The sequence below is a fragment of the Elephas maximus genome, chromosome 20, assembly GCF_024166365.1.
Source record: "Elephas maximus indicus isolate mEleMax1 chromosome 20, mEleMax1 primary haplotype, whole genome shotgun sequence".
Taxonomy (NCBI): domain Eukaryota; kingdom Metazoa; phylum Chordata; class Mammalia; order Proboscidea; family Elephantidae; genus Elephas; species Elephas maximus.
This window is the reverse complement of record NC_064838.1, coordinates 702,358-730,342: the sequence shown is the minus strand read 5'-3', so window position 1 is coordinate 730,342 and position 27,985 is coordinate 702,358. Positions and strand designations below refer to the sequence as shown.

General features: G+C 40.3%; 1 protein-coding gene across 4 annotated transcripts in view; it reads right to left on the bottom strand.

Annotated features, from left to right (window-relative positions):
• The window catches only part of PTPRN2 (protein tyrosine phosphatase receptor type N2), a 1,957,978-nt gene that overhangs the window by 1,447,791 nt on the left and 482,202 nt on the right, over positions 1 to 27,985 (bottom strand). The window contains exon 1 of one of the 4 annotated variants that reach the window (XM_049861882.1): positions 4,642 to 4,703. The exons of the other annotated variants lie outside the window; for them this stretch is intronic. The gene's annotated coding sequence lies outside the window, so the exon portion shown is untranslated. Of the gene's footprint in view, positions 1 to 4,641; positions 4,704 to 27,985 lie in introns of those variants that run through there. 4 annotated transcript variants of the gene reach the window in all.

Here is a 27,985-nt window from a genome sequence, read left to right as displayed (position 1 = left end):
TGCTTTAAATAACTAAAGTATTGTTTCTTAATAATCTATGATAAACTTATGACAACTTCAAAACTCCATAAAAAGCCTAAAGGATTTATTTAAAATGTTATAAATTATATGAAACATATTGTCATATCAAGAAAAGTACCAAATTTTCTTTAAGTTAGAATTTATATGTTAGTAACATATGCCTGATACTAGATTGCAAACTTAAATTATGACATAATTTTATTATTTTAATTGCTTAGTTGCAGCAACTCTATTTATTTTTTGAATCTAACATCATCAAAGCCAATGGTTTGACTGGGGAATTCACACTGTTAACCTATGAAATTTTATTACTATTATTCAAATATTACAGACTTGATAATCTTAGTATATTCTTGGTATATCCTTACTATATAGTATTGTGTCTTAAGATTATTATGTATTATTTCTAAAGCTCTTTTGAAAACTAAGTTAATCATTATGTTTATAGATATTTTTAATTGACTTTTGGCTTTAAATTACTTTTGTAATTCCCATCATGACTCTCACTTTTTAAGAACTATTATCTAATATTTTTAATTGACTTTCGGCTTTAAATTACTTTTGTAATTCCCATCATGTCTTTCACTTTTAAGAACTATTATCTAATTCTAATCTGAATTCTAGGCTAAGAGCTATGTTTTTGAGAAAAATATGTTTTTCCTCAGGGGTCAAAACCAGGATGTAAAACCATATGCCCCAAAGGGTCTTAACCATGTGACCATCTGCACCCCTCAAAATACATGTACTCAGGAAAAGTGCTGTCTGGGTGCTGTTGCCAATAAGATATTTTTGCAAGATAGACAAAGAACATACATGTAAGCATCTTGTGACCATGATGTAAACATCCTGTGAAACTATCTGTAATCACTAACTATACTATTAATTAGTTGGGTTTCTCTACACCAGCAAAGAGAACTCTGAAAGGGAAATCCAGAAAACAATGCTATTTACAATACCCCACAAAAAGATAAAATAGGAGGAATAAATCTAACTAGGACATTGAAGACCATACAGAGAAAACTACAAAATACTACTGTAAGAAACCAAAAGAGACCTACATAAATGGAAACAAAAATACCATGCTCATGGATAGGAAGACTTAACATTGTGACAATGTCAATATTACACAAAGTGATCTATGGATATAATACAATCCCAATTCAAACTCCAATAACATTCTTTAACAAGATGGAAAAACTAATATCCAACTTTATATGGAAAGGAAAGAGGCCACAGATAAATAAAGCATTATTGAAGAAGGACAGAGTAGGAGACCTCACACTTCCTAGTCTTAGAAACTACTATACAGCCACAGTAGTCAAAACAGCTTGGTACTGGTACAAACAACAGACACATAGATCAATGGAAAAGAATTGAGAATTCAGTAGTAAATCCACCCACCTATGGACAGGCGATCTTCAACAAAGGGTCACAGCCCATTAAATGGGAAAGAGATAGTCTCTTTAATGAATGGTGCTGGCAAAACTGGATATCCATTTGCAGAAAATGAAACAGGATCCATACCTCACGCCATACACAAAAATTAACTGAAAATAGATCAAAGGCCTAAATGTAAACCCTAAAACAATGAAGTCCATAGAAGAAAACATAGGGACAAACCTAGAGGCCCTAATTTGTGGCACAAATAGACTATCAGATATAACTAAAAATGCACAAACAATAGAAGGTAAACTAGATAACTGAGACCTCCTAAAAATCAAATTCTCATCAAAAGACCTCCAAAAGAATAAAAAGAGAACCTACACACTGGGAAAAAAATTTTGGCTGTGACATACTGACAAGGGTCTAATCTCTAAAATTTATAGAAAGCTCTAACACCTCAACAACAGAAACACACACAATCCAATTAAAAAATGGGCAAGGACATAAACAGTCATTTCACCAAAGACGACATTCAGGCAACTAACAGACACAAGAAGAGATGCTTGTGATCTTTAGCCATTAGAAATGCAGATCAAAACTACAATGAGATATCATCTCATCCCAGCATTAATGGCACTGATCAAAAAAACCAAAAACAATAAATGCTGACAAGGTTGTGGAGAGATTGAAACTCTTATACACTGCTGGTGGGAATGTAAAATGTTACAATCACTATGGAGAACAGTATGGCTCTTCCTTAAAAAGCTAGAAATAGAAATACCATGTGATACAGCAATCTCACTCCTAGGAATATACCCTAGAGAAACAAAAGCTCTGATATGAGTAGACATATGCACACCCATGCTCACTGCTGCATTATTCACAACAATAAAGAACAATGATGAATCTTTGAAACATCTCATAACATGGATGAATCTGAAGGACACTAAGCTGAGTGAAATAAGTCAATCACAAAAGGACAAATATCGTACAAGACCATTATTATGAAAAGTCAAGAAAAGGTTTATCCACAGAGAGAAACATACTTTGATGGTTACCAGGGATGGGAAGGGGTGGGAGGGAGAATCACTAACTAGATAGTAGATGTGTTTTGGTGAAGGGAAACACAAGACGCAATATGGGGGAAAAGTCAGCACCACGACCAAGGCAAAGGAAGAGACTGAGAGGTACGCAAGAATAAAGGGCAACTACACTAAATACTATAAAATATACAACCCTGCGACAAGAGTAATAACAATAATTTGCAAGTGGATACGTAGGTAGACATGCACGCTAAATAGGTGTGGGAGGTCGTATGTGAGCACACCCAAGTGTACTTCTTAGACATAAGCCAACTCCTCGCAGGACTAAGCTACTGGGCTAGAAGGCTAAGGACCATAGTCTCGAGGAGCACCTGGGTCAATCGGCATAACATAGCACATAAAGATAACGTTCTACATCCTTCTTTGGTGAGTACCATCTGGAGCCTTAAAAGCCTGGGAAACAACTATCGGTCTCTTTCCATCTGGAGCAAAGGAGAGTAAAGAAAACCAAATATTTAAGGAAGCAATTAGTCCAAAGGACTAATGGCCCACACAAACCACAGCCTCCATTAGCCTGAGAAGAACTAGATGGTGCCCAGCTACTACCACTGACTTCTCTGACCAGGAACACAATAGAAGGTCTTGGTTAGAGTGGGAGAAAAATGTAGAACAAAATTCAAATTCATGAAAAAGACCAAACCTACTGGCCTGACAGAGACAGGAGAAACCCCCGAGACCACAGCCCTAAGATACCCTTCTAACTCAGAACTGAAGCCATTCCCGGAGATCACCTTTCAGCCAATAGGCCTGTATAAAATAAACAATAACACCTGTGAAGAATGTCTCCCTTAGAACAATCAACTATACGAGACCAAAAGGGCAACATTTTCCCAAAAGCAAAGCTGAGAAGGCAGAAAGGGACAGGAGAACTGGAGGAATGGATATGGGAAAATGCAGGGTGGAAATGGGGAGAGTGCTAACATATTGCAGGGATTGCAGCCAATGTCATGGAACAGTTTGTGTAAAAACCACTGAATGGGAAACTAATTTGCTGGGCAAACTTTCACCTGAAGCACAATAACCCCCTGCAAAAAAAAAAAAAAAACTAAACCCATTGTTATCGAGTCAATTTCAACCCATAGCAACCCTGTAGGACAGAGTAGGACTGCCCCATAGAGTTTCCAAGGAGCAGCTGGTGGATTTGAACTACTGACTTTTTGGTCAACAGCCGTAGCTTGCCATAGCTCTTAATCACTGTGCCGTTAGGGCTTCAAAGCACAATAAAATGTTCAAATATATACATATACAGAGAGTCAGAGTCTAAAGATAACACATTGCTTTGGGCTATGTAAACAAGTTCCAAGAAATATACAGGTGGGGCATTTCACTTTGCTAAATATGATGTTGAACTTATAGCTCAAAGCTTCCTTTACTCTTAAGTCTGTGTTTACCAGACACTCCCAAAATCATCCATTGTCTTCAGAGTCCTATTTAAGTGACAATGAGAAAGAAAACGGAGGAAAAGAGAAAAGCCGGAAAAAAAGCATTAAGCTGGTTACTGAGAGACTAGATTCTAATCCCAGCTTTGCCACTGATCTGCTATGCAACTTTGAGCAAATTAATTCACTTCTCTGGGGCTTAGTTCCCTAAAATGAGACAGTTGAATTAAATATTTTCCACAATTTTTCAAATGTTCTGTGTTTGCATGAAAACACATGATTGCCTGCAGAACAGTTTTTTCTGAGCTGCAAGAATTTTCCACTTTCATCTCATTCTCAGGGAGGCATCTGTGGCCAGCACCCATGGCGTGCCCTCTCCTTGCCGCCAACACTGCATTCATCTGTACACCTGTGTTCAAACAGAGAGGTGAAGAAATGCAACTTCAATAGCTGCAAACCTGAATCTGGGCGTACCCCAAGTAAGAATGCCAGGGACGGCAGCAGCAAGTAGGCAGACTGGGCAGAAGAAGGAACAGGAGAGATATCTGCAGGGCACCTGTGGACTCACTTCATGGACAAAAAGCAAAGAGTCCCCCACATTGCCAGGTTCTGCAGAGCTTCGTTGGCTGCACCCCAAATCCAGGGTCTCCCATCTAGATGGCACTGGGGATTACTGGTCACCATGGCCAGCCAGTGAAAAGGACATATCCAAGGAACACCAGGGGGAGAGGAGAGAGAATGGAGGGTGTGGCCACCTGAAATGATGGAGTAAGGTGTCAGTCAGGGCAGCTCTGGAAACACACGGAGATGCTGAAAGGGCTGCTCTTGCCAGAGGCGTCTGATAATCCTGCCGCATTTCTGTTCATCTGTTCACAAAACAGAATGCAAATGTGGGCACTGAGATCCAGGCACTGTTAGGGGCTGTGATGGCGCTCCCTTGCTGATCTTCTCGCCCAGATCCTGGGATCCCGTCTAGTTACCAGGCTCGGTTTCTTACACATTGGCAGTGCTTGGGGTCATAGCCACCAAGTCGAGAATGAATTTTTGTTGTTGTTACTTATGTCAAATAATAGGTTTTTTCACACACATACAAACCAATGACAAATGTCTTCTTCGCTCTATCTTCATTGCATTTAAATAAGTGATTACAATCCTCACAGTTGGATACAAGACATCTAATACAAAAGACTGCCATCTTTGAACATAAAAACAACGCAAGCAGGCCATCACTGTTGATAAAATTCTCTCTGGATTCTAAGATAACCAACAAGTCACTCACTTCCCTTTGTCTAATCTAGAACTTGAATTTTTAATTATTTATAAAATGTCACTCAACTTGTTCTTTTTCCCTTTTTCTTTTACATGCCAGGATGCTCAAAAGCAAGCTTAAGGCTCAACCCCACTAACTTTGTTAACCATTACAGATTGTGTAGGAATCCCTGGGTGGCACAAATGGTTAAGCGCTCACCTATTAACCAAAAGGTTGGGAGTTCAAATCCACCCAGAGGTGCCTCTGAAGAAAGGCCTGGCAATCTATGTCTGGAAGGTGACAGCCATTGAAAAGCCTGTGGAGGACAATTCTATTCCGACACACATGGAGTCACCATGAATCTGAATTAACTTAATGGCAACCGATTTATGGGTAGTGTATTTCCTTCTCTCTCCTCTTTCCCAGTCAGGACTTCACATTTCAACTTCAGATGTGTCAGTCTTATTGTATACCTCTTTTGGAAGAGGAAAATTGAGAATAATTTAAAATAATAATAGCAACCCCCACCCAAAACACTGCCAGTATTCTAGTGCAAAATACAGTGCTTGGCATGTAGCAGGTGCCTAATAGACACCTTCTGAATAAATTTACCAATAGACTTTCTCTGAAAATGTGCCGTTTTCCAGGTAGTGTACTAAGTGCTGTGCACAGAAGACAGTAACAAGATGAAGCTTATATCTGCAAGGAGTTTATGTTTTACCTGAAAAGCCGGATATGTGGATAACTGGTAATATAACAAAGCAAAATTTAAAAAGAGCTAAAGGCAAGTACTAACAATTTCTAGTAACTGTAATTCTCTTTACATTTTCTACAGGGAAATTATAATGGGAAAATCTGTGTGTAGACCAAAAATCATCATTGCTGTCATCAAAACGTTTGCCAAAGAGCAGAATCCAACCTTCAGGAAACCCTGGACCAGGAAGAGTCCTAGTTGGGAAGTAGCACGGCTCCGGGTGGCGCAAACAGTTAAGCGCTCAACTACAGGCAGTTCATTCTCACCCAGGGGCGCCTCCAAAGACAAGCCTGGCAACCTGTTTTCGAAAGGTCACAGCCTTGGAAACCCTACAGAGTAGTTCCACTCTGCACAAACGGGTCACCAAGAGTCTGAATCAAGTCGACGGCAGTAACAACAACAGTGCTGGTTCTGCCACTAACTGGCTGTGTGACTTTCATCTAGCATCTTAACCACTCTGGATTTGAGGGTATTTTTTGTTTTGTTTTTTGAAAATAATAGAGTAGAACTAAATGACCGGAACATCTCTTCTAATTCTAGAATTCAGTGGTCTGTACAAACAACCAAATAACAACAATCAAGAGTGGAGCCTCCTTGGGACAAGGACAGCAGAAGGAATGGCGTGAAATGGGTTTAGTTTCAGGACAGCACTCTCCCCAAACACAGCACACCAGGGGGATGGATTTTCTTCTCCCTCCACACACAGCTAAAGGGAGCTTAGTGACAGGAAGAATCAGAATTAACAGATGGAAAGAAAAGCCCCAAAGCAGGCCTGATTTATGGCACCTCAGCTGCAAACACTTGGCTTACTGACTTCTTATGACATTTCCCCCCAAAGGCACGGGCAGCATTCTCTTATTTGCTGTCCTTTGATCTACAGGAGACTGAATATATTTAGCAACACCTCAGTAATTTCAGGCGGTACTTTTCCTTTCTTTTCACGGAGGTGACAGGAGGAATCGCCGTCATTTATGAACAAATGTTTGCTTCCTTGCTCCGTATAAATGAGCCAGAGACGGCTGGAGCCCCGACTTCCCCGGCACTTGGAGCATCTCCCCAAAGCCGGGCTTCCCAGAGGCTGGAGCCCTGGGCAGCGACCAGCACCGGGCCACACGGCTGGCCCCACGGCTGCTGAGCATACCTCACTTGCTGTGGTGCTTCACTGCCACCCACTGATATCACGAGAGCTGTCACGTTCGCTGCAGCCTGTTGTGGGTGTAAAGATAAGCAGCAGGGAAGAGAGAAGGAAAAAAGGCGGTTTTTCTGTGGCAGCTAATCTCCTCCATCAACGGCCCACTGCTCTGCTTAGGGCCGTTGCCAAGTAACTGGGGCCACTTCTCTTATCAGCTTCATAACGTTGCATTGACTATTCAGACAAGAACAGAAAGCCCTGACACTTAGGGTTCTACGTGGGACAAAACGCAAATGGCACATTATATGGGCTGGGGAGGAGGAAATCTTTTAGCCTTCACCTTATCTGGACAGTGACAGTTACTCAAAACACAGCTGTCCCTCACTTCTTTCCTATTTTTATCCCACCAACTAAGTTGCACCTCGCCCCCCAGCACCCCTACCCGGTGGGGGGAGGGAGGGAGAGAGATAAAGACAGACACAGGTATGGACAAGAGTGACAGAGAGGAGAGACAGACAGAGAAAGAAGGGGTGTGTCCATAGGCAGGCTTGTCATAGGGATCTCCTGCTCTCTGGCTCTCGCAGCTGACTTTGGGTCTCTTCTCTGAATAAAAGTCCCCACCTTCCGAGCTGCCCAAACGTGGAGCATCAAAGCCAGGAATGAGGAAAACAGGGCTCCTCCCCCACACACTACATGGCCTTGCCTGGAGGCTGGGGTGCCCACCAGACAGAAGCTGCAGAGCCTGCTCCTGTACAGCCTCAGAAGGGCCCCTCAAACCCCTAACACGGTGGACCAGAGGACACTACCCTTCTTCCCACACGACTCCAGTTTAGCTGTTAAGCTGAGCTTGAGAAAAAGTGCCAGGACAGAGAGTAGGCTTGGAGAGGCGGCAAGTGGCACCTGGAGGCCTGTAGACGGGAGGAGGGGACAGAGGGGAGGGGGAGGGGAGGGAGAAGAGGGGGAGGGGAGGGAGAAGAGGGGGAGGGGAGGGAGGGAGGGGAAGGGAGGGAGGGAGGGAGGGGAAGGAAGGGAGGGAAGGGAGGGGCATCCCCAAAGCCAGAGCTGACTGGAGGGCAGCTTTCGGCCCCACCCTCTGGCCTGCAGAAAATCTGGCACCATGCCACCCTTGAAGCCTCTACAGACCCAGGACAAACCCTTCTGAGCCTCCCTGAGTAGGAAAAGGAAGGTTTGTTAAGCATCGGTATGAATTATCACATAAAGGGACAGGTCTCTAGAACTTCCTGCTGAAGTGCGAGAAAATGGAAAGCTGGGGTTTTCTACTTCGCATTCATATAGGCTTGAGAGCTACTAATGTATGCCTACCAGTTTACCACATATGTTTGCAAATTATATCAGGGTGACTTGGAGGCTGTTGACAGTACCCAGACATACAGATGGAGATCAGCGAAGCAACTTCGATTAAATCCAGGAACTCTAATAGGATTTCCACACAAGTTTAAAGGTGTCTTCAAGCTTAACTGCTGTGGTGTCTGGGCTTTGTCTTTTTATTCACTCCACCTTCTGTGAACCTCCTACACATGCGACATAAAGGGGGATGTAGGGGAGGCCCCCGTCACCTCTGCTGTGTCTGTGCGGAAATTCTCTCACACCAACTAATGTGCCTGCGCTTACTGTCGTCACACGTCTACACAGCTGAAGAATGGCTGCTAAGCTCCTGTCCTCCGTCTCTCCAGACTAAGCTCCTGTCTCAGCAATCTGGAAGGGGAACCTGCTGGCGAATTAAAAATGTAGCCTCTGAGGCCCCTCAGCATGGTCTCCACACCTACACAGAGCACCAGGTATGCATCACCTCACCTGTTTCCTCACCTGTCCTTCTAAAAGGGGAGGGACTGAATGCTGAGCATCTTCTTACCTGTTACCACAATGCCCGGCCTGTAGCAACAGTTTCATGAAAATGTATTGAACGAATGAGAAACTGAATGGGAAAGACGTCATCCCTACTTTAAGGAGTGTGATGAGAACACATACTGATAAACAACTTAGTTAAAAATTAATACTCAATTAAGCTATTAGCACCTGGTTGCCTAAGTGTAAAGAAGAAGCAATTGAAAGACTCTATGAACATAGTCTGTGATGGATGAGTCTGCGTCCCAGACTCCCAATTAATCCAAACTGGCCCACGCTTGGATTGAAATGTATTATCAATACTCATAAGTGTCATTAGGAACAAGCAAGTCCAGCAGAAGAGCTCATCATTTAAACTTGAGAATATCTTGGTTTCCAATTTGGATAGGATCAGATCATAAGGGAGGAAAGGGATTTTTTAAAGTAGTGGATTTAAAAAATAATAATAATAATTTGGTATCATGTTGGTAAAGAAATCATTTGGTGAAAGTAATGAACAGTAATCTAAAAAAATTCTGTTTTTAGTTCCTGTGCCATATAATTAAGATCAACCTTCTGATGTAAAATCCATTAGAGCCATGGAGGTATCCTTCCCAGATAAAATTAAAGCACTGTCATGAGAACTTATACGACCTTCAAGTATTTCTATGTAAAGTATCAATTTCAACAACACTCCAGGTTGTTTTACTCAAAGACTAAAAAATAAATAATTTCTGTAAAACCAACATGTATCATCTTTAATTACCACATTGCAACATGGCTATTTAAAAACCAAGCCTCAGCAAAGTAGATGACAAACATTAATGAGCAGTAATGCACACACGGTATTGTAAATGAAAGGATAATGAAAGCAATTTATTTCAAAATTAAAATATGATTAAGAATGGCAGTATGTACAAGAGCCCAGATGCCTAAAGAAAGCAACCGATGTGCAACCAGGCTGTCATTAATTTAAGAACCTTATGAAATTGCTTTCCTTTCTTTGACAGTTTTTAATATAAAGTAACTTACCTAATAGACAGTGTATATGCTCTAGGAGCTCTAAGGCCCTTGGAGATATTTAGAAGCAGAGACTCTAAAGTGCACACCCTTCTCATCTAAAAGTCTCCCTGGCATGTTACCAAACAGTGGCCCCATCACGGGGGGTGGGGGGCAGATAAGGACAACTGAGGCTGCGTGCCCATCCAAGCCACACGCAAACATCAGCTGACTAGGGAAAGGAACTTTGAAAACTGTTGTGTCTGCTTTCTTGCTGCCCAGACCAGCTATGCTCTCTGATAGAATTCTCACCATCTGGTCCAATCTGAGCTATGGGGTCTAAAATATCAGATACTGAGCAAAGTAGCCACATGGAGAGAATGCATTCAGAGTTGGCTAGAATCACAAAAGATGTTGAGATCTGGAGCCAGTCCTATTCTTCAGGATAGCTACTAACCAGGGTACGGATCAGATGACCTTCCAGCTGGGCTCATGAGGCAGGTATTGGCACTGAAATGCTTGGATTCCACTGGCCACACTAGTAGCACAGATGAAACCATTGAGGTGTCTCAGGAAGGTGAGCATCCTGGAGATAAGAGTGTGGTCAGCCCAGATGAATCTCAGATGTTCAAAGACATCCTTGAGCAATGGCACAGTCTAGCCGGGTGTCAAGGTCCTCCTGAGCATATTTTGCCCAGCACCATATTAAAATGAAGCACCAGTGTTCACTGTTGTTTATGATATATAAGCAGATACAATCACCTTACTTATCCCATATCCTGCTTGCTGACCTCTTCCACTTACCCTGGATTCTGACTGTGCAACTCATTTTCTCACTTCACTGCTTGAAACTGATGTCCAGTCCCCTTCTCCATCTCTAATGTCTGGATTTTTTGTCTGATCCTATGGGTCACCCTTCATTTGTATTTTCATTAAACTCCCAATTCAAACCTATTCTGTTACATATAGGTATAGTAGGGAAAGTCCCAGTCCCCACCCCCATACTTGCTATTTTTCTGGGGCTCCACCCATCATCTAATTAGCTCTTCTAAGTATGCCACAATGCTGGTTGTCTAGATGAGAGGTTTCCTGCTGCCTGGCCAATCACACCTAGGTATCCAAGTCAACCAATATTTATTGAGTCTTTACCAAATACCAATGCCATTCTATGTGATAGGGAAATAAAGCAATGAGTAAAACATAACTACCGCCCTTGAGATATTTCTAATAATGCTGGTACAAAAGTCACATGAGAAAAATATGTTCAGCATTACATACATACACACAAACTCCAACAGAAAAATAGTAAGGGACAAAACTAGGAAACTCACAGATGATATCCAATGACCAATGCATGTAAGAAGAAAAATGTTTTGCATTACTTGTAATAAAAAATGCACAAGCTAAACCAACGTAACAACTTTGCCAATCAGACTGGCAAAGGGCTTTGTGCAGTGATAATTCTGATTGCTGGTGAGTGTAGAGTGAGACAGGTGTATTCGTTTATAGTTGGAAAAAGTGCAAATTAAATACAAAATTTCTGAGACAACTGCCCAACATTATCAAAAAGTTTTAAAACATCCAAACTCTATGATGCAACAATTTTCCTTAGGAATCTATTCTAAGGAAATAACTGGGCTTGTATAAAAATGTGTACTGACATCATCTATCACAGCATTGTTAATACCGGTGGACAAAATCTGACTGGGAAAGTCAAGAAAGTCTCCTAGTTCAGGTGCATCTGGAGAGCTGCAAGAATACCAGTTCATTTCTGGAGCCCAAGTATCCAAGGGGTCACAAGAACTTAACGCCATGACAAAGGTAGCTCACGTTTACTTTTTGGTGGGATATCACTCAGAAAATTGACCTTTAATCAGAAAGAGTTAAGCAAAGAGAGACCCCAGCATGATGTAGTTGTAACTGCACCCTCTAAGTCTGTCCCACTGTGTTATCGGTGGTCCTGGAATGGTTTTATAAAAACATGCCTCTTGAGTGGGTTCATGGGTATGCCAACTTGATAACAGACTCCATGCTTCGTGAGTTATGTGGAACAAAATTCCACAGTAGCACAATTCTAATGAATGATTTAGTCTCTCCAGGCACCAACATGGTCAGCAAAATGGACAGCCTGCTACGGTGATTTGGTCAAACCTCAATGCAATTTTCACTCTCAGATTATCAGAATGATACTTTTGGAAAGCCATCTCCTTAAAAATTACCCTGAAACTAAAACTCACCCAAATGGAGGTGATGTTGAATCCAATTTCAAAATAAGCAAATAAAAGCCAACCCACTGGTTATGAACTAATTTCTCTGGCCGGAAAGCTCATGCAACCCCTCCAGAAGTTTAAAAATCGCCCTTTGAGGAGATGTTTCTTTAAGTGGAAGAGACTATACCTATTCTTGGAAATTCACATCATTGTAGCCTAAGTGGATATAAGAACCACATCTGCACAGGAGATAACTGCATATGCAAATTAAGTTAAATATGCAGGGAACCTTTCCCGGTAATGCATAAACATCATGAGCTAGCAAGGCGGCTGCTCTAAGGTGACTGAGGAGTGAAAGGTCAGGGGAAGAGGGAGGAAGGGGAAACTCTGAGCAAGCTTCAGGTACGCATTTGTGAGGGGGTCCATATGCAGCAAGGGGGAATACTGGACTCTAGATATCCCTCCTAGGAGGTCAGAGACAATGACGACTGTCAACAGAAAGCGTGGACAGATATGATCTTAGAGTATTAGATTGCAGTAGACTACGGTACTGTTGGAAGGGAGGACTATAGGTCAGTATGCAACCCCCTCACCCACACACATGAACACACACACATATACACACACTTCACCAGAATATAACTTCCAGTGAGACGCTGAATCAAGAGTGTTCCAACCCTCTCTTGAAGCACTTTGAAAGCTTAAAGATAATATAGTTAATGACATTCTAGGCAATGAGATTTTAGGCGATGAATCAATTAACTAAGACCAATAAAAGCCTGCTTTCTGAAACATTCCAACTGACGATAAATCTACCTACCAAGTATGAGTTTTTTCAGAGCTTCTATCTTAACTTTAAACTCAGTTAAATCTGAGTAAGAATGTTTCTTTTTCTGGTGTATAATAGCAAATCAATTTTTAAATATCACCCAAGATCTGAGAATAGAAGTAAAGAGTCAGAGATTCACATGTAAGTTTAATAAAGAAGTTCCTATTAAACCCGGGATGTTCAATTAATTAAACATCAAACCTCAGACTGAAAAATTGTGCATAAGGTTTTCCATGCATAATTCTCTGTTCAGGCATCAAATCACCTGAGATTTGCTCTTATAGCTGGAAAGTCATCATCCATTTTCCTTGATGTGTTTGCGGAGCTTTATCACTAACCCAGGTTGTTCCACCACCTGTCTCCACACAACTACAGCTCACCTAGGCGTATTTATCTTTAAATAAACACCTCTTCCAGGAACCGGTATCTGGAGTTTCACAGGCATGTGACTTCTAAGAGAAAAAAAGAACAAGAATCCATTTGCAATTTAAGCCAATCTCTGATGGCTATAGGATTTGTAGAGTCGATGTTTCAATACACAACCACGCTCACACACACATTAAACACACACGTGTACACTTGAGTGTTATAATCCAAAAATAATGACTGATCCGAGTTATCTGTCCAATCGTTACAGTAAGCATCCGTCATTCCTAATCTGCATAAGCCCAGATTTTTTTAAATCCATAAATTCAGACTAGAAAATATACAGACAAAAATAATCCTGTAAAGTACCTCACATGAGCCACGCTTTCAGAATGAAAAATTTCCATTTTATTAGGATAAAACCCAGTTAAGAGCTGTAAAAGGTAGAAACAGATCTAATTGGCTCTTTTGAAAACTGAATTTTTTAAGTTCATTATAGTCAACAAGGGTGTGTTTTTTTCCCCTTTCTCTCTTTTCCTTTCCTTTGTTTCTCTCGCCTTCCTTCCTATGGAAGAAATCATATTGCATCTATTCCCTGATATTTGGAGTTCTGATCAATCAACAAGAGTGGCAGAGAAACACTTTAGCTCCCATAGGAAACAGCAAATGTCCTGGAAAAGTGCTCACATGCAGTTGGAACCCCATTAGAAGTGGTACTGACTGGAATCACTTCTTTAATGAATGCAGCATGTATGTGCACACACATGCACATGCATCCACATGCACACATTACTGGAAGGAGCAGGAGCGCATAAAATAAACTGTCAATAGCCGGCACAGGATTCTCTTTGCTATGAGGGGATAATGAGAAGTTACCATAGCAACCCCTGAGCAAGCATCCACGTCTCCTTGTTTCCCTGCAGACAGTGCCATAACAGCATCTCCGTCTACCCGAGCATACACTGTTGGAGGACATGAGGCAATGAGATCATGGAAGTCTTCTTCATCCACATTTGGTGGACATGTCTTAAGGATACTTTCCTTTTTAAATCAACTGCCATTTAAGGCCCGAGTTATTCTTCCTGAATTTGTGCCTCTGTCTCTGCTCACCAAAGATCCGAAACCTGATGTCATCGTGCTGATTTCTGTTTCCAGGGGTACTGCAAATGGAAATAAACATTGGAAATAATGGAAAATATGTCAAGGAAAGCAACAAGGACTCTAAATTATAAAGCAATCCCTTTACTGAATTCTAGTGGGTGTTTCTTCTGCCACAAGCTCAGCATTGCTGGACAATCTTGTTTTCTCCCATTCAGCACTCAAAAAGGATAGCTTTAGGGCTTGGGAAAAAAAATAATAAAACTAAAACTAAACATGAGAAAAGTCCTAGGCAAGTCATCAGGAACAGCAAGTTCAGTTGAAATCAGAGGGTAAACTCATGACTAAGGCTAACAGGGAACCCACAGACCTGATTTCTCATTTATAAACCAGCCTGTGAATGCTTCAAAGCATCTGACAGAGGAAAATTATCCTCTTACATCTGAAGGGGTTAGATTAGGAGATACGATACAGGCTGAGCTCAGGCACTAGTGTGCCATGTGGGCTTGAATGAGTCCCACAGATACTTCAAGTCTCTGTTTCTTCATCTGTAAAATGAAAAGAGTTGTGTGAGGTAATGTTCTGGGTTTCTAGCAACCGAGTCTTTCTATGATGCTAGAATTCAGGTGAGTGAGTACTCAGGAGTCTCAAAGAAGAAGGTCACCTCTGACTTCAGAGGCTCTCCACCTCAGAGGCAGTGTGGAAGCAGTGTCCTGCTGAAGATGGAGATACCCAATGACCTGCGATGACAAAGAGCATCAGTTTATATGCCCGCTGTGCACTTCAGTTCTGCTGAGCTTTCAGCCTGCAGTATGAACATGCCTACTTAACTCATCCCAAGTTTATAAGGAGTAGAGGATGAGGAAAATCAGTGTGTGAAAGAGCCTGGAACTCACAAAGACCAAACTTGCTGGCCTGACAGAGAATGGAGAAACGCTGAGAGTATGGCCCTCGGACACCTTTTCAGCTCAGTAATAAGGTCACTTCTGAGGTTCACCCTTCGGCCAAAGATTGAACAGTACATGGGACAAAACAAGACTAAAGGGGCACAACAGCCCTGCAGGGACTGGAAGGCAGGAGGGAAGAGGAAAGCTAGTAATAGGGAACCCAGAGTTGAGAAGGGAGAGTGTTGACACATCATGGGGTTGTTAACCAATGTCATAGAACAATGTGTGTACTAACTGTTTGATGAGAAATTAGTTTGTCCTGTAAACCTTCTTCTAAAGTACAATTAAAAAAAAAAAAAGAATAAAAAATTTGGGAGGCATTAAAAAAAAAAGAAAGAAAGGAAGAGCCTGGACTCTCTATCTTTTAGAAATAGTACCAAAAAGGATGAGATAAGTTCTAGAAAGGTTTTTTCTTTTTTCTTCAGATAGTGGAAAACAACCTCTTGGACACTCCTATGCATATTAGAATGGGTGGAATAATAGTTTGATCTTTTTCACACAGGAGCCCATCTGGATGCTCAAAAATCCCCCACTGAAATGCAACTCTCTACACACAAGCTCTCTACATACAAATGGCTGCAGCAGTATATTGACAGGGAACTGCCAGAAATTCAGGCCGGTTTCAGGAGAGGACGTGGAACCAGGGATATCATTGCTGATGTCACATGGATCCTGGCTGAAAGCAGAGAATACCAGAAGGATGTTTTATTGACTATGCTAAGGCATTCAACTGTGTGTATCATAACAAATTACAGATAGCTTTGCAAAGAATGGGAATTCCAGAACACTTAATTTTACTCAGGAGGAACCTTTACATAGATCAAGAAGCAGTTGTTTTGACAGAACAAGGGAATACTGATTGGTTTAAAGTCAGGAAAGGTGTGTGTCAGGGTTGTATTCTTTCACCATACCTATTCAATCTGTACGCTGAGCAAATAATCCGAGAAGCTGGACTATATGAAGAAGAATGGGGCATCAGGATTGGAGGAAGACTCATTAACAACCTGCGTTATGCAGATGACACAACCTTGCTTGCTGAAAGTGAAAAGGACTTGAAGCACTTACTAATGAAGATCAAAGACCACAGCCTTCAGTATGGACTGCACCTCAACATAAAGAAAACAAAAATCCTCACAACTGGACCAATGAGCAACATCATGAAAAACGGAGAAAAGATTGAAGTTGTCAAGGATTTCATTTTACTTGGATCCACAATCAACAGCCATGGAAGCAGCAGTCAAGAAATCAAAAGATGCATTGCATTGGGTAAATCTGCTGCAAAGGACCTCTCCAAAGTGTTGAAGAGCAAAGAAGTCACCTTGAAGACTAAGGTGTGCCTGACCCAAGCCATGGTATTTTCAGTCGCATCATATGCATGTGAAAACTGGACAGTGAATAAGGAAGACCGAAGAAGAATTGATGGCTTTGAATTGTGGTGTTGGTGAAGAATATTGAATATACAATGGACTGCCAAAAGAACAAACAAATCTGTCTTAGAAGAAATACAACCAAAATGCTCCTTAGAAGCAAGGATGGCGAGACTGAGTCTTACATACTTTGGACATGTTGTCAGGAGGGATCAGTCCCTGGAGGACATCATGCTTGGCAAAGTACAGGGTCAGCGGAAAAGAGGAAGACCCTCAATGAGGTAGATTGACACAGTGGTTGCAACAAGGAGCTCAAGCATAACAACAATTGTAAGGATGGCGCAGGACCGGGCAGTGTTTCGTTCTGTTGTGCATAGGGTCACTGAGTTGGAACCGACTCAATGGCACCTAACAACAACGACAACACATACAAGCTCATTTTTTGAAAGGTTCAATTATATGAGCAATTTCTCCAGAATATTTACAAATTTCAACTATGGAAAACAGCATTTGGGATTGGTCTGTTTGACTCTGACTTAGTTGAGGGGGTGTATTTTTGGTTTTAAATGTTGAATGCCTGATTTTGACTTTTACTTCTGTATGTTTCCCAGAGAAGTAAAATGATTACATTGAGCTAAGGAGTGAACAAGTTTTGACAAAGAGCAGAAGCCAGTGGTGAGGATTACAATATAAACCTTATTGGTGAAGTTATAATACCAAGATCACCGCTTATATAAACCATATGTTTTGTTCCAAAATTCCATAGTTTTGACAGGATAAGTGTTTACAGTATGTATTGATTCAAGAGGCAGCTAGCTTGGCAATGACTTCACACGATATACAGGGACATGATTAATAGGACCATAACAATGTCCTTGCTGAGACAGAACCATGAACCCTTCAGATGCTACAACAGTTTCCCATGGGTGATACTCTCTGGTATCAATTTTAAATAAGTAAAGTTTCATTTTTCATAGAAACTACTTACAGTTCTATTATTATTTTGTCTTAAACGTTCTTAAATTTTTTTACTATTCCTGCTGGTGTCACTCCCTGGGCCAATAGTTACTACATAACTACCACCACGTATATGAAGCAGAGTTGCTACACACAGTAAACATCAGATGATAGTGACCACCTTGAAAAGTTCCGTACGGACTTTTAGGTTAACACATAAACATTAGTGCCAGATTCATCCTACCTTGCATAATATTTGAAAGTTACAAGAAGATTGGAAACTAGGACACATGCCAATGATCTTCTAGACTACTGTAGGCATTTCCAGTGACCAATGTAAATAGAAGTCTCCTGAGACAGAACTTCAGTATCAGGTAAGAAAGAACAGATTTCAACCCAACTCTGTTTCAGAATACCTCTAAGACTCAGGACTTTCACTACCCTACTTTCTGGAGCTAGCTTCCAGGTGGCTAGAGTCAGCTTATCCCATCATTAGCCCTTCTAATTCCCTCTTTCTGTGTTCATATGGGCCCTATAATTTTAGGACAAGAAGACTGTGGTAGAAGGGCGAATGGAAGGAATTGTGTTGGGAGGACTCTGGGTGCTGCAGCTTTCCAAACCTGTTTATGGCATGGCAACAACTATGTCATGATTCAGAGTGTGTAGAAATAAATTCCCACACACGTGGTCAGTGGGCCAGGTGACGAGAGCAGGACTTCTCAAGTCACTGAAGCCACTAGAGAAACACTTCCAAACACCAGACATTTGGCTGGAGGCTACACACATAAGCAACCTAACCCTGAGAGGAAGTCCTCTCCACTACCTGGTGGTGAGGGGGAAGGCGACCAAGGAGAATCCATTCATTCTGTTTACTGATAGATACCAGGCTTGAATATACTTCTCTTCATGCATGGATTAAAAAACATAGTTAAACACAAACAAATTAAGACACCAAAACTCAAAAACCACTTGAAAGCTAAAAAATGAATCCGTAACATAAAAAAAAGTAAACTTACATTGGAGGTGGAGAAGAAAAACATATTTTTAAAAATTACTACTGGAAACATATGTAAATTCTAGAAAGTATATGATTTGTGTTCTCAATAAAACATAAGAACATACAACTATGAAAAATGAGATAATGTCATAATGGGCTAGATGGAAAGAGGGCTTACTGAAAGGCAGGGGGAAAGTAAAAATAGAGTTCAGTAATAAAAGACAAGAGTGAAGACAGGCAACAATGAAACAAAAAAAATCTGGATTAGAGACAGAGAAGAACAAAATTGTCCAAATGGAAAATGAAATCAATAATTTAGAGAGCAGACTAAAACTATCTTAACATGCAGATGATAAGAACAAAGTGATAAAAATTGTGAGAGAGAAAATGATATACATAGAAAAAAAGATATACATAGACAGAGAAAAAACTGAAAATGGAGGCACAACATAAGGGCAATTGCCTTTAAAAAAAATAAAAAAGGAGAAATCCGAATAAATGGAAAGGAAGAAATAATCAAAGATGTAATAAAGGAAATCTCTGAAGACCAGAGAGTCTACTCTGATGATTCAATAAGTTTACTAAATACAACATAAAATTAACATTTTTTTAAAAAGGCCCTTATATATACTTCTTTTGAATTACAAAGAATCAAATGAGCTATTAAAGTTAAAATGATTGGTAAAGTAGTCTATTGCAAGACAAAAGTAAAAACCTATAAGCATTTGCCATTTAGAAAATACAATGGAGAAAAATAATCTCATTCACAGTTGTAACACAAATAGTATTAAGTACCTAGACAGAGTGGTTAAGAGCTCAGGCTGCTAACTAAAAGGTCAGCAATTCAAATCCACCAGCTGCTTTTGGGAAACCCTATGGGGCAGTTCTACTCTGTCCTATAGGGTCACTGTGAGTAGGAATCCACTTGACTGCAACAGGTGTTTTTTTGTTTTTGTTTTTTGTTTTAGGAATAACCTTGACATGAACTGTGACAAGCTATACAGGAAGAAAATAGAACATGTGTTACAAGCATAATTACCTCCTCAACTTATTAGCCCTGATAGCAAAATAGATTCCTGATAGCTTACATAGATTGAAATAAAACCTTTAAAAAAAAATTTTTTTTAAAACCTCGGTGAGCAGTCATCAGATTTTAGAATAATAAGGGCTTTCGAAACAAAAAAGGAAAACATCAATTTAATTTCATAAATCTTTAACCTATATAGGAAACCCTGGTGGCATAGTGGTTAATTGCTGTGGCTGCTAACCAAAAGGTCAGCAGTTCGAATCCACCAGGCGCTCCTTGGAAACCCTATGGGGCAGTTCTACTCTGTCCTATAGGGTTGCTCTGAGTCGGAGTCGACTCGACGGCAGCGGGTTTTTTCACCTATATGCCCAAAAGTATGAACATTTAATTCACATAATGGGATAAAATATTCGTAACAATTTGAACCAATAAAATTCATAAAAGAAAAAGTAAGCTTGGCATAAAAAAGAAAACTAAAATAAGCAAGCATATTTTCCTATACAATAAATTAAAAAATAATAATAGTATTTCACATTAGTGAGCATGGGGTGAAATAGGCACCTTGGATTTCACATTTCTGCTGAGCAAATAATTTCATGTGCACTCTCTGAAGGGAAATTTGGCAACACTCAAAAATGCATAAACCAATTGACCTAGGAAGTTTTCTAAGGAAATAATACATGTGCAGAAGACGGCTCATAGGCAAAGGTGTGCTTATTTATTTAAACAGCAAACACTGAAAAACAAAGAAATTTCCAACAGTAGGTGAACAACTAAGTAAATTATACAATATGATGGAATATTATGTGACTATTTGAAAACATCTCTTTGAAAAGGGATAAGAAGAAATGCTTATGTAATATTTCTTGAAAAGAGAGATGTTGTTTGACTTTGAGTCAATTCTGACTCATAGCGACCCTATATGACAGAGTGGAACTGCCCCACAGGGTTTCCTACATTGTAATCTTTAGGGGAGCAGATTACCAGGTCTTTTCTCTTGCAGAGCTGCTGGTGGGCTCGAACTGCTGACCTTTCAGTTAGCAGTTGAGCGCTTAACCAATTGTGCCACCAGGGATCCTTAAAAACAGAGATATAAAACCATATATGCACAGTTTTCTAAAAGATATAGATAGGTATAAAAGGCAGTAAGCACACCTAGTATCTATAGTTACTAGTCTATAGTCACTACCTAGTAATGAGGCTTTATGAGTGATTTTGCCTTCTCTGGTGGAAAATGTGCTGCACCACTCAGAACATTTCAGGAATCCGGGACTTATCCCCCAGGACTGCGGGTGCTGCTGGAAGAGGGGCCTTAGCTGTCATCCCTCGTTGGGGACTCCGCAATGAAGAACGCTGCCTTTTTCTAGTCACACCTCCTTCCGAGGACAGCCCATAACCAATGACTGATCAGTTCGGGGGTATAAAGGCTCAACATTGTCATCCCAACTCAGGTGAGCTCTGAAGGGTCATCTCAGCTTCAGAAATCCCCACTGGTCAGCTGAGGCCTCCATCAAGATGCACCAAAACTCAATGTCTCCCTCACCCAGTACACTCCCTTCCTGTCCCTTCCTCAGCTGTTGATCCTGGGAGCACGCTCTATTACGCACCCTGTCCCTCCAATCTCCCTCCCTAAGTCAGCTTCCTGGGATTTCCCATCTACAACATCTTCCTTTTTTTTTTTCCATATAAGTACAGGAAAAAAATTATTAAACAAGCAAAAAGGAAATAAGGTTGAGTATAGTGGTCTGTCTGGATCTGCCATTCTGAACACCCCACACATACAGTTTCCATTCAGCCTCATTTTCATGTGACCTTTGAGTTTTACTGCTAAGCCTTGCTCCTAAAACTGCCTGAACCTGACAGCTTCTAATTGTCTTTCCTGAACGGTCAACAGAAGTAGAACAGCAGGGTTCAACCAGTGGCATCTTAAACCAAGTACTTTCACGCAGCAGAAACTTCTGTGGAGAGTAACCAAGGTGGTTTTGTCTCTAAACTATTAACATAGACATTTATAAAACTAATATGAAAGCAAATGTGGCTTCAATAATAATGCCCATATTCTACAGAATCACATTATGGAAACAGAAAACCAAATTGATGACTTGACCTTGGGGCCTAGCTTATTTTAGACAAAGAAGGCTTCTGAAATGAAATTTGGTTTTTTTTGCTATGATTTGTTCTTGCTTTTCCTGAAAGGTTGAAGGCATTTCTATTCCAACTGAGTATCAATAACATTAATTTCCTAGCATTACCCAGCATGTTCTTAAATATTTTTATCTTCAGCAGTAAAATCATATGGACTTAGAAAGAAAAAATATTTCTTTGTAGTAAACTAGTGGACCCAAGGTCTGACAGACCATTTTTGTAACCCACACATACTTACTCAGAGTTCCTTTACTTAATCTCCTTAGAGGGAAAAAAATAACACCAGTTACCACCTGAATCAAATAGTATCTCTATCTTGGCACAGTTATATGGTTGTTTTTGGTTTGGAGATTGCTATTTTCTGTTGAATTAATGTGATTCATCCATCTTTGAAATGAAGAATTTTATTGCAATGTAGCCAATCCCCAACAAATGAAAGTTGAAGAAGGAACAGGCTCTGGAATATTCAAATAAATAACAATTAGGTTTCAGCTCACTCACCTGAAGAGCTGAGGACAGTCTGGCAAGCAAAGAAATGAAAATACTCCTCACCTAGACAAAATCCAAGGTCTAAGTCTCATAACGAAAGGCATGATGACTAACACTTTGCATTTCTCTGTGGCTTGGACACTTAACTGAGCCCCAACATTCTGTCTTGCACCAGGTAGTCCTCAGTAAGTACTGAATAAATCAATGAGCAAAGGAGAATCTTATGTCTGTGGTGCTGGGCTGTACACTGAACCAGACAAAGAAATCACAATAAGGCGCTGCATTCCAGGAAAAAAGTTGTGATGATAACAATCAAAATACACGTGTCAAGCACTTAATTAAAAGCTTTATTCGTGCTTAACTGTCCAAATCCTTGGGATAGGTACAATTATTATCGCAATCTTATAAGTGAGGAAATTAAATCTGAACTCAATAATTTGCTTAAGGCCATAAAAGTAATTAAGGGGAGGAGCTGGGTTTCTAACTCTGGTTTATCTAATCCAAAACCCTTTTGTTAGGAATAAGGATCCTTATGAAAAATAGACCCCTGGACAACAACCTAAATGTCCATCAACAGATGAGTGGCTACAATGGAGTATCACTCAGCCATAATGAGAAATGAAGTCCTGATATATACAACAATATGGGATTACCCTGAAATAAGTACAATGAGTCAGTCACAAAGGGACAAATATTGTATAAGCCCACTTACATGAAATATCTAGAACAGGCAAATATATAGAAAGCAAAGTTTATCAGTGATTACCAGGGCGGGAGGGAGGGGGAAAGAGGGACCTGTGGCTTAGGAGGCACTGAGGTTCTGGACATGGGTGGTGGTGACGGTTGCACAGGGTGAACACAATGTCCCCGACTTGTTTATGTAAAAAATGTTGAAATGGCAAATGTTTTGTTATATATACACTTACCACAAAGAAAAAAAAAAGGCATTGTAAATGCAAATTAAAACCACGATGTGATTTTAACCAACTAGAATGGCTAAAATTAAAAAGACTAAAATTGCTAAGTACTAGCAAGTATGTAGAGAAACTAAAACTCTCACTCATTCCTGGTAAAATAGCAACAAGTTTTGTGGAACAGTTTGCAGTTTCTTATAAAGATAAACATAAACCAAGAAAATCAAGCTAGTTGTTACTGAGTCAGCCCCATGTGAGCAGAATAGAACCGGTCCATAGGGCTTTCAAGGCTGTGACTTTCCAGAGGCAGATCGCCAGGCCTTTCTTACGAGGTATCACTGGATGGGTTCAAACCACCAACCTTTGGATTAGTAGTTGATCCACCAAGGGACAAACACACATTTACCCTATAACCCAGCAATTACACTCCTAGGTGTTTACCCAAGAGAAATGTAAACATATTACATAAAAAGAACTATACAAGAATGTTCATAAGAACTTTATTCATAATAGTCAAACACTGAAAGAAAAAAAATAGAATACTGATAAATAAAACGTGGTATACTCTGTGGGGCAGTTCCGCTCTGTCCTATAGGGTCGCTATGAGTCGGAATTGACTCAACAGCAAGGGGCCGGGCATACCCATACAACAGGATACTGCTCAGCAGTAAAGAGGAACTGACTACTGAGACACACGACAGCATGGATTAACCTCTCAGACATCATCCTGAGTGAAGGAGCCAGAAATAAAAGAATACACACTATAGAAATCCATTTATATAAAGTTTAGAGCTGGCAAAACTAAGCTCATGGTGAAAAATAATCAGAGAAGCAGTTTCCAGGGCTAGGGGTACAAAGGAACTTCTGGGATAATATAAATATTTTCTGTCTTGACAGAAGTGGGGTTTACATGGTATGTGCATTTGCCAAAATTCACAGAATTATACACTTAAGATCTATGGATTTCTGCTACATGTAAAATTCCACTGGAAAATGTGAATCAAAAAATAATAAAGGAGGGAGGGGGAGTAGGTGAGTAAAATTCCTGCCAGCTCAAAAACAAACCAACAAAAAAGCAGAGGCGGCCATGCTGCTGACTACTGACAGGAATTAGAAACAGAAAACCTGACCATCGTGAGGTAAAGAAGCTTCACAATGACACCGTATTCTCATAGGAGAAACGGGCTCTCTCAAGGCTGAAGATGATGTGAGTTGAAGACAGTTCCATCTTGGCAGTGAACACCCTAAATGTGAGAAGTGGTAACTGTTCAGAACGTGACAATCAGAAAGGAACATGAATGTGGAAGGTGGAAGGTGCCAGGGTGTGACCACACCTGAGACTCAGCAGAAGTTACACACAGCTACCAGGGCCCACTGCCTGGTCGCCTGAGACTTTCTCTCTCTATGGCAGGCATCCTGGGGTGAGAAAAGCATTTCAGGGTTTGTTCCTGTGTATTTACTTGGTTCATTTATTCCTTCATTCAACAAATATTCATTGAGTGCCTGGGTGACAGGTACCGTTCTAGGCAGTATAAATATAGCACTGAATGTGGATAAACATTATAAAGAATATAGATAACAACTGTTGAGGTTAAATCCAATAGCAAAAGAGAACCAGCAAGAAATACCTAGTGCTTCTAAACCCCACCGATATTAAATCCATTAAAAACTATAATTTTCCCTGGGGGAGGAAAAAAAAGACATTATGTAGATGGTAACAATCAGGATTATGTTAATGAATTCTGTGTTCTCATAACCAACACAGGGAAATAGTTAAATTTAAAATATATTGGCCTCTGCCAAAGAAGAGATACAGATGACAAAAAAAAAAAACACACACACACACACACATATGAAAAGATGGTCAATGTAATTATTCATTAGGAAATTAAAATCATAATGAAACACCATCACAAATATACCAGATTGGGGAGAAAAATCTGACAATACAAAACGCTGGTACAGATAAAGAACAACTAACACGTTGCTGGTGAAAATGCACAACGGCACAGCTGCTTCGGAACAGTTTAGCTGTCTCGTATAAAATCAGACATACAGTTACCACATGACCCAGTAATTACACTACAAGCGGGGGAGAAGAGGGAAGGAGAAGTGACTATTTTGGAAAGGTAAGCCATGTCCTAAGAAATCAAGTCTAAGCTCAAATGGTGAAAATGGCTAACATGCTCAGTTGCTAACCCAAAAGTTGGAGGCTTGAGTCCACCCAGAGGCACCTTGGAAGACTGAGCTGGTAATCTACTGGAAAATCCAGCCACTGAAAACCCTCCGGAGCACAGTTCTGATTCACACACGCGGGGCTGCTGACTTGACGGCAACTAACGCAGCATCGGCACTAAGGCATGACAGAAATAGAAAAAGGTAATAGTTCCTCCCCCCAATTTTAGATAAGAGAGTCATTAATAGATTTACAATGGATTAATGAGGGCACCTGGTTTGTGTGGGGATAGATTTCTGCCTTTAATGCAGATGTTAACTCTGTCCCCTCACAGGAAGCCATATTCCGAGCCAGAAAACAGGTAAGCTGAACTCAGTCTCTGGTCCATGATGGAAGGACACCTATTCATAGGAGACCAGCCATTAGTAGTGCAGCACGGCTTCAGGTAGTCCCGAAAGCCCCCCCCTTAGAAGCAGCCAAGTCAGGTCAGCGTGTTGAGGAGTCAGGTGCCCAGGCACCATGTCACTTGGTGACAGCACGCAGGTAAGAGAGAGACCTAGGTTTGAAAATCAGCTTCCTGGAGTGATGACTCTGGGCAAGTCACTCAGCCTCTCTATCTGTTTAATACATAGTAGATAAAACAGCATTGACTTTTCAAAGTACCCTACAGATGCTAGTTTTCTCCTTTCTCCCTATCCTCCTTTGCTCTCTGCTGAGAAAACACGAAGGAAGAGTAGAAATATTATACATCTTTCTATGGAGAAAGAACTTTTCCTATTTCTTTCTATTCTCTTACAATGTATTAATAAATGATACATATTCCCTTCAACATCCTTACCGCATATTAATGCTTATCATTACATGCAACCTAGAGAACATTAATGTATGTATGAATATATCAAGGTGTTCTTGAAGACACACCTCCTGAACTGAACATCTAAGAAGAGTTCAAAAGACAGACCTACTGTAAAATTCTTATTAAACAGCTTTGTAGAATTATTTTTATAACTTATTCAGAAAAAGTGATCAGAGGCAAAAGTGACGGCTGGATTAAGGCATTTCTGCTTTCACTGTTGAATGTATCTGTTTGATATGATTTATGGAACCAATATTTGCTTCAGAACAGCACAATAGTATAAACAATTTCACCCCTATAAATAGGAAAAAAAACACGCATTTAAAATCTTAAAGTACAATGCTTCTCAAGAAGAGACACTGGAGTCACCAGTATCAAGTTTTGCCACTGAACATGCTATCAAAATTTCCTAACAAAGAATCAAAGATTTTAAACGTTGTTAGTTGCAGTGGAGTTGATTCCAGCTCATGGTGACCCCATGTTTGCAGAGTAGAACTGCTCCATAGGATTTTCAAGGCTGTGGCCTTTTGGAAGCAGATCACCAGGCCTGTATTTATATTTATGAGCCAAAACAGATCCTGCTTTGCTTCTCAAAGTGTAAATTTACAGCAGTGGCAATAAGAGCCAAGACCAGTATTCTGGGGCAGGCCTGCAGGAGAACTTCACTTGGTCTGCATCAATCTTCCTGTAGTGGAAAGTGCATGTCTCAAAGAGAGAGGAATAGACAATAATAAGCAAATAGGGCAAATCGGTGATTTTAACGACTTCTTCACAAAATTACATGATAATGGTCTTTAATATTTAAAAAAAAAAAAATCCTTTGAGAATTGCTATTACCCAAAAGGTTTAAGTACGTTATAGGAATCCTTTTCTCAAACTTTGGTTTGAAAATGTTCCCCGTTTTGGACTGGTTACTTTCTGTTCAAAAATCTGAATCTGAACATTTTCAGAGAAAAGAAGGTTTTAAGTTAAGAACAACAATTTTACAGATAAAAGATCACAGCAAACATTAAATTCTAATATTTGAATCACTAAATATATTTCTGTCTTTATTTGCATACTCTATGACACATATGCTAATGGTTGAGGTGTGCCAATAATTTTGCCTTTTACCTTTCTCATTCAATGTTACTTGATATGTAGTATATACCTATGGACAGCATCCATATAGCAGCATTTGGAGATTACTCCATATGAGAAAGAGCCCCTACGTGGTACAGATGATTAATGTGCTTGGCTGCTAACAAAAAGTTAGGGGTTTGATTCCACCAGAGGCACCCTGCAGAAATCCTGGTGATCTACTTCCAAAAAATCAGCCATTAAAAACCCTCTGGAGCAGAGTTCTACTCTGACACATGTGGGGTCTCCATGAGTCAGAGTCAACTCAATGGCAACTGGCTTTACTGGTTTCCAGAGAAGGAGGAATGGCTAAGTGTCAGCATGTCACACATTTTCAAGGTAGTGGAATTCACTAATCTTGAGGATTTATAGCAACCTGGAAACCAGAAAGGACATCTTAACAAACCAATGCTATATAGTAAAAGCCTACTCAGAGGAGACATTAAGCCAGAAAAGTGTTTGTGGGATAAAATGAACCTTAACTTCCTTAAAAATTATCAGAAGCTCTATATGCATAAGTAAGGTCCATCTTCACATTTAAAATAAATTTAAATTGACTAAAAAATCATTTTAAATTTTGAATGTGCCTTTATTATAAAAGATACCAAAAGTAGAGACATCGA